The sequence below is a fragment of the Spinacia oleracea genome, chromosome 4 (genome assembly GCF_020520425.1).
Source record: "Spinacia oleracea cultivar Varoflay chromosome 4, BTI_SOV_V1, whole genome shotgun sequence".
Taxonomy (NCBI): domain Eukaryota; kingdom Viridiplantae; phylum Streptophyta; class Magnoliopsida; order Caryophyllales; family Amaranthaceae; genus Spinacia; species Spinacia oleracea.
The window spans coordinates 66,817,427-66,826,054 of NC_079490.1; the positions used below are offsets into that span (position 1 = coordinate 66,817,427).

The window sequence follows — 8,628 nt, forward strand, 5'->3', positions numbered from 1 at the left end:
GCTACCCAAAACCGGGGTTTGGTTAGCCTCAACAAAGTTAACTGTGGCCATGGCAATGTGAGTGATCAACCCACCAACAGTAATGCGAGGGGTGTGCGTGCTGGTGGCTATAGAATAGAGTTGGGAGGCCATATGATGTGCTAGGTTCATTTTATACCTCTCTTCCCCTTCTAAAACATAGCCACCCAAAATCTCCAGCTCAGTACTCCTAACATTTTGGGTCTCCTCTCTACCAAAAATTGTGAACCCCAGGAACCTGTAGAAAACAATAGGGACAGGGTGTTGTATCTTGGAAGCACGGAAGTGCTGCATACTACCGGGATTATCATTACCAGTCAGCTTTCCCCACATGGTACAGTTATTATGAGCACTACCAGGTTTCCTACTATGGGTGGTGGACAAACCAAAAATCCCACCAAAATCAGCTATACTCAGGCTAACATTACGGTTCATCAAGCGAAAATGAACCGCCGACACAGTTCTATAACCATCTCTACGCAAAACCAACGAACTCAGAAATTCCAAAGTTAAACACCTAAAGGTGAGACGCAACATACTATACATATCCTTCATACCGATACCATAAAAGACTCGCTTTACATCATGCTCAATACCCATATCATGAAGAGATTTTTGACATATAAAACGAGTGGGGCCCTCTTCTTGAGGTGGATGAAACGGTCCCGTTCCCGCTCCGTAGCAAAAATGACATCTGGGAAGTCCGCATCGGCTTCGAATTGGGGCGGAGGAGGTGGTGGTGTCGGCTCCCGAGCTTGCCTTGTAGAAGCCTCATGTTGGTTTCTTGGTTGCATGGTGAAACTCCTCCTTGGTCGGCTAGTCATGGTTAAAATCTGAATTTTTGGTGGTTTTTTTGAGTTTTTGGTTGAATTTGGGGGTTTGATGGAGAGTGGAAGAAATTGAAATTAGTTGGGAGTAGGTTGTAGAGGATGATGAGAGGAAGATTTTGATGTAAAGTTTGTTGAATTTGGTGGAGATTTGAGGGAGATATGAAGGATTGAAGTTTGTGAGAGTTGGGGTTTAATGGAGGAAGAGAGAGAAAAGGAGGTTGAAGATGAAGAAAAGAATGAGGAAAATGAGCAAACCCGTGAAGAAATATAGCTGATTCGCGCTTCGCCCGAACGGGCAGCAGCTTGCCCGATCGGGCGATTTTTTAACCTTTTTCTTCTCTCTGTGCGCGCCCAATCGGGCGCTCCTCGCCCGATCCGGATCGGGCGAAATGCAATGACCTTTTTTTTTCACTCTTCAACCCAGAACACATCTCAAAACCTCGAACTGACGTCATCACCAACCGCCCGATCGGGCGGAGTGTCTCCCGATCAGGCGGAGTGTCGCCCGATTGGGCGATTTACTCGCCATTGGAGTCGATCGGGCTTCCTTCGCCCTGTCGGGCGATTTTCAACCTTATCTCTAAAATCGACACATGCCCGATCGGGCGCACCTCGCCCGATCCGGGTCGGGCGAAATGCAGACTGCTCCGTTTCAGCATTAATTCCACTTTTGCGAACTTGGAGCCTTAGACCTGCACAGCATTAAACATCCAAACCATAAAATACCCTCTTCTCACCTCTCTAACACCAAAAACTACAATGAAACACGCACACTTGTTCAAGAACTATACTAAAACACACGAACGAAAGCGAAAAATACACTACGAAAAGCAATAAATGGATAGTGAAATACTCATCCCCTATTAGATTGATGCAATGTCCCCATTACACAATCTCAGTTTATGCGCAGACAACGAAAAGAAGGGGATGAGAGCCACGGAAGCTCATCGAATGGGGGCACCAAAGATGATGCCATATGGTGTCGAATCAATTGCCTTGGATGAGCTATGTGGCACGGGAAGTGATAGACCACGACCCCGATCATGAATACGGTGCCCACCGTTTACAGAACTTTCGGCCTTTTGGGTCGCACCATTATCAAATCGTACCTCCTTCCGAACCCATGCCAAAGAGTTGGTATTCCGATCACCTCCACCTGTAAAACCATTTGAAACACGTGCTTTCTCCGAGGAGTTGTTAGAGTTAGTATGAGTCAATTCATTATTGAAATAATCATTAGAAATATTGACTCCACAACACGACTCCTCTACCATAGGACTCTTAGCAACATGGGTTAAATTGAAAGTAACTTTGTCATCCCCCACATTTAAAGTCAGCTTGCCATTCTTGACATCTATGATTGCCCCCGCAGTGTGTAGGAAAGGTCGACCTAAAATAATAGGAATCTGCCTGTCCTCTTCCATGTCCAACACAACAAAATCAACAGGAATAAAAAATTTACCTACTCTAACAGGCACATCTTCTAGGACACCTAAGGGGTATTTTACAGATCTATCAGCCATTTGCAGAGTTATGTTGGTAACTTTTAAATCACCCATGTTCAACTTAGTACATACAGACAGGGGCATGACACTAACACTGGCACCTAAATCACATAAGGATTTGTCAATAAAAAGGTTGCCAATATTACACGGGATAGAGAAACTTCCGGGGTCCTTCAACTTGGGTGGAGACTTATTTTGTAGTAAGGCACTGCACTCTTCAGTAAATGCAACAGTCTCCACCTCACTAAATGCTCTCTTCCTAGTCAAGATATCTTTCATGTATTTAGCATATGCAGGTACTTGAGTAATTAATTCAGTGAAAGGGACCGTTACCTGCAGATTCTTTACCACTTCTAAGAACTTACCAAACTGCTTGTCTAGCTTGTTCTTTAGCTGACGATGAGGGAATGGAAGTTTGATAGGTGGAACTTGTATCTCAACTTTCTTCTCAACCCTTGTGTTAGCTTCCTTCTCCTTGACCACCTTATCACTTTCTCTTGGCACAGCACCACTGACAAACACTTCAACCTCTTCTTCGATAGTCATAGGCGGCCCATCATACGCATATCCACTCCGCAAAGTGACAGCATTTACAGACTCTCTGGTCACAGGCTGTGAAGGGAGTTGACCTTTGGGTCTCTCTGCAAGAGTAGTAGCCATTTGTGCCAACTGTTTATCGATGATCTTGTTATGAGCAGTGAGGGCATCGATTTTGGCATCCTTTTCGCCCAGAGACCTCTGCAATTCCAACATAATATTCCTCACCTCTACAAGCATGAGATCAGGCTGTGTGGGTTGAGGTTGTGGAGGAAAACCAGGTGGTCCACTAGGTTGCGGGTTGTAGTTACTCCACGGTTGGTATGACTGTTGTGGTGGTGGTTGGTACTGTTGTTGTGGTGGTGGAGGGTGTTGAATCTGATGGGGGTTCTGGACATTAGTACTCCTATATGATAGTAGGGGGTTGTTTTTATACCCCTCATTGTAAGAGTTGGAGTACGGATTGTTCAGCTTGTAGGACTGGAATGCATTGCATTGTTCGATAGAGCTCCGACATTCCTGTGCATAATGGCCTTGCACCCCACAACTATTACAGACATTGGAAGATTGGGCACTCATTGCAGCGACACTAGGATGTTGGGTGGATTGGGAAGATGCGATCTGTATATTATCTAGCTTGTGATGTAGGGCAGTTAGCTGAGCAGTAAGTTGTTCAATAGAATTCATCTCATGCTTAACACCCCGGTCGGCAAAACCTCTAGGATTCCCATATTGGGCACTATGGATGGCCATCTCCTCAATCAGCTCTAATGCTTTAGGCACCTCCAGTTGCGTAAATCTCCCACTGGCAGCTGAATCCAAAAGACACCTAGACTCATTACCCAGACCATTATATAACTGCTGAACCAGGAACCAGTCATCCAAACCATGGTGCGGGCACTCTCTTTGCAGGTCCTTGAATCTCTCCCATACCTCGAACAAACTCTCATCTGCTTGTTGAGAGATACCTAATATTTGACCCCTTAGACGAGCTGTCTTCTAAGGTGGGAAATATTTAACATAGAATGCAAGGGCCAGAGAATTCCAATCGGTGATTTTCATACAGCGCGGTTGAGACTATTAATCCATAGTTTTGCCTTCCCACTCAATGAAAATGGAAAGAGTATCTCCGTAGTATGCTCCGGTGTTAAATTCTTCTGCTTAATGGTGGGACAATACTGAATGAAAGACTGAATATGGAGATTAGGATCTTCACCCTTTTCCCCACCGAATTGGTGCCTCTCGATCATGTTTATCAGCTGGGGTTCGATCTTGAAATTCTCGACCGCAATAGAAGGCATGATTGCCTTGGGAAGCATATACAAACTTGGTTTAGAATAGTCTGTAAGCCTTGGCACAAGTGGGGGTGGTGGTCCTTGGTCACCCATCTCTGAATCTGTATAGAATAGATTGCTAATCAGATAGTCGGATTCAGAGTCAGAATAGTCTCTCAACTGTTCAACAAATCTACGCCGTCTACGAAAGGTCCGTTCAGGTTCAGGATCGAACGAAGTCAGATCGCTGGTATGGACAGTCCTGGGCATAAACAAGCAAAAACTAGAAAACAGTCGTGAGATCCGATCTCAAGGAACGGGAGTCCCTTGAGAAGTAACAAACAATAATCTAGAAAAACAATTAATAACAGAAAATAAAACCGTTTCCCCGGCAACGGCGCCAAAATTTGACAGGCTAAATCGCACTCCTATAAAAAAAAAACCTAACGCTCACCAACTAAAAATATAGCAAGGGAAGCAGGGATTGTATCCACATGGAAACATGCGTTCTTTCTACTATTAAATTACTAATCTAGACTACTGGTACAAGAATTGGATTGGTTTGTGTATTAAACTAAAACAAGTAATCAAATCGGAAAATAACAATATTAAAGGAATCTAGGGCAGCGGTTCACCATAAATGCAGACCGGGATTGGACAACGGACAATAACAATCAATTAAAAATCATAACTCGGAAAACATGCATCTCTCGAATCTTATGAATTCCTTAGGATAGAACAACTAGCGGGCTCTCGTTACGTACTAGAAATAATTCCTATCTAATAGCCACAGACCAAAAAAACATCAGATTTATACCCCTCGGCGCATAATCTAAGGTTAATCAAACTCAAATCAAAATAGTCCGGCCGAACAGAATTGACGAGCAATAATAATAATAAGCTATAGAAATTATAATCAATCAATCAAATAATCAAGTCCACATATAATCCCAATCATGCATTTATGGATCCCCTAAATCCTAGAAATTAAACTACTCACTCATGATAATAAATAACAAAGCAATTAACATAATGGAAAACATGATTAAAGCAATGAATTAAATTAGAGCAAGAAATAATACCGAATTAAAGGACAATGGAATAATAAAGCTTGAATCTTTGATTAAAATTAAAACTAAGTGTTTGGAGGAAATAAAGAGAACTAAAATAAACTAAGTAATTAGAAACTAGAATAAAAGATGTCCATCAAAAATAATAAAGGCTCATTTATATAGTTTGCCTAAAATAAAGCATAAAAACGGAAAAGAAGCTCGCGAAAATCTGCTGGAGGTTGGCGTCGCCCGATCGGGCGAAGTGCTCGACAGTCGGCCCGATCGGTCGAAATTCCGCCCGATCAGCATTTTTGTTCCCGTGCCCGAATCTCACCCATCCGTTTCGAGGATTCAAGGCCTTATCCAAAATAGAGTCACTTGCGGTCTTTCCAAACGAGACTTTAAACAATGTTTGGTGGCGACTCCTTCGAGGTACAAAAATTCTATGGTTTTCTAAAGAACCGCCCCTCTTGTAGAACGGGAAACAAGTTTTGCACCAAAAAAACCCCTACAATTCTGGCGAATCCACTGGGGATCATACTAATTTCAATTCGAAAATGCGGGCAGATTTCGAGCAACAAGCCACTGATCTGCTTAAGTACTGGATGCCAGCACTGGCGCCAGGTGCAGCCCCTGCGCCCAAGGCCACTGTCTGCATCCAGGACAGTGGCTGACAGTGGCTTGTCGCCCACTTTTGCTCAACTTTTCGTGTTGGGAGTTAGTCTATTTTTGAATCTGGAAGGACGCTCCCAAACCTCGTGAACAAGTGCCGAAAAATGAGCTTTACAAATACAAATTCAAGCGCGATTTCAATTTCAATTTCTAGGCATTTCATGCATTTTTCGAAAACCATATTGTGCAAAATGAATTTCTACCTTTGCCCAAACGTATGTGTTATACATTCGGGCTAGCCCCGGGGGCAACGAAATGGCGACTCTCCATACGGTTCCCGACCAAAGTGTGTGACCATTTCCGCGCCTTCCGAAACTTGGCATTTACTTGACATTCCCGATGTCAAGTATGGAGGCCGTCTGCCGGCACACACTTCCCTTAGGCGGATGTGAAAGCTTGTCGCCGGATCCGTCTCTTAGCCGAGTACCTTTTGACACCCAAAGCCGACCACTTGCATCATACAAAACTTAGACCGACCTTAGGTTGAGAACTTTGCATGTCGCATTCATATTCATGACTAGTGTGACAACGTGCTACTTGTGCACTGTGTGGGCGTCTTTGCACGCGTGAATGGCTAACCTCGAGTTCTAGCTTGCCAAAACGAATTAGCCTCCAACTAGGAAGCCAAACCCCTAGGAGCATCATTCAAACCTCATGCATCTAAATCGCCGATTTAGGGTCTTTAGGAGTGTCACTCCATTTGATTCAAAACCCTTAAACATGGCTCACGCACAAATGCCAAATTCAAAATTCAATCCAACGGCGTCATAATGCCGGATTTTCAAGTCCAAATTTCAAGTTCCAAATCCAAAATTCAATCCAACGGCGTCATAATGCCGTATTTTCAAGTCCAAATTCCATGTTCCAAATTCAAAATTCAATCCAACGGCGTCATAATGCCGGATTTTCAAGTACAAACCTCAAGTTTCCAAGTCAAAGTTCAAATCCAACGGCGTCATAATGCCGGATTTTCTAGTCCAAATTTCGAGTTTCAAATTCAATCCAAATTTTCAAATCTAAACCTCAATTTTCAAAATTCAAATCCAACGGCGTCATAATGCCGGATTTTCTAGTCCAAATTTCGAGTTTCAAGTTCAAATCCGAATTTTCTAGAACCTCAATTTTCAAATCCAAATCCAACGGCGCCATAATGCCGGACTTTCTAATTCAAATTTCGAGTTTCAACTTTCAAGTCAAACCTCAAATCCAACGGCGCCATAATGCCGGATTTTCTAGTTCAAAATTTCGAGTTTCAAGTTTCAAGTTCAAATCCAACGGCGTTGATAGGTGTATTTTCCGTCGTTGAATAGAAAATCACCTAATCAAACAAAATTTATAAAACACCTAAACTACCGGCTATATTGACTATAGCGACAAGTATAGGGATCGTCCCATAGGAATGGATATGTTTGACTATTCAATCTATGCGTTCACAAGCTAGTTCAGAAGGAATTTGAGTTTTTGAGTTAAACTAATTAAAGCTAGAAAAAGCAAACAAATAAAGGAATTCTAGAGGATTCGGGAATCGGCAATGGAAATCGAATCAAAGGAAGCGCAAGGTCCAAACATTCATGAATATGCAACGACATAGCAAATAGGGGAATGAAAACTAATGACGAACCCGCCACCTCTCGGATAGGGAACGCTAAGCGTCTAACCCACGGAAGAGCTTTCGCCTAATCCTAGATTAAACTAACTAGCATATAATAGGTGCTATCATTCAATTGCACAAATTAGGCTCACAATGTCTTGCCAAACCTAATCATACATTCCAATCTAATCCAATCGAATAGCATTCGCGACTACTACTCAACTAGTCATGGAAATCCTATCACTAAATCACATTTAATCACAACATCAATCATGAATTTCCCCTAAACTTCTCCAAATTCAATCCCAAAGCTTCATCACTAACCTCTAGACTAAACTACTCAATTAGCATGATTAACATCAACATTAAACTAATATTAATCCTAATCATGAATCTAATTGCAACAATGAAGCTAATTGAAACAATAAAATTCAGAAAATTCAAACCACAAAAATTGGGGAAAAATCAAGCAAATTCAAAATATCAAACTAATTCTAGAATTCAAGCATAAAATCTAAGCAAGAACGAAATTAACAAAGCAATTAAAGAATTGAAGAACAAAATCAAAAGAGGAATTAGAATTATACCTTGAAATGAAGAAATTGCATCAAACTTTGAAGAACAAAATGAAGAACAAAACTCAAAGCAAAGAGAAAAAGAAATCTGAAAATGATGATTGAATTCACTAAGAATTGAAGAATTTCAAGCAATGAATCCTAATCCTAATCTCTAATCTAAGCCCTAAACTATTTCTCTCTCTAGGATTCTAATTCTAAAATCTGAAAAAAATGAAAACTAAAACTAATTCTACGTTAAACTGACTCGAAGCTGCGATTTCGTATTTATAGTGCCCGCGCCCAGCTATGTGACCGCACAAGAGGGTGTGTGCGCCCGCACAGGTGTCGTGGGACCGCACAGCTGCACCATGCGTTCGCACCAAACAGCAAGGAGTTCCTGCCTTGATTTAGCCAATTCATGCGCACACAGGAGAACCACTGTGTGCTCGCACAGGATCAGCTCGACCGCACGAATGACTAGCTCGATCGCACAGCCCAGTAGCTGCCAATTCTGCTCGCGTTTTTGCTGCGCGTATGGCTGCTTCGTGATGCTGTTGTGCCATGCTATGACGTGTGTGCTGGCTGCTCAAAT

General features: G+C 42.4%; 1 non-coding gene across 1 annotated transcript; it reads left to right on the forward strand.

Annotated features, from left to right (window-relative positions):
* Window positions 1-3,773: 3,773 nt before the first annotated feature.
* On the forward strand, window positions 3,774-3,880 carry LOC130460256 (small nucleolar RNA R71). The gene has a single exon (XR_008920187.1). It is a non-coding gene; the product is annotated as a small nucleolar RNA R71 (small nucleolar RNA).
* Window positions 3,881-8,628: the final 4,748 nt, after the last annotated feature.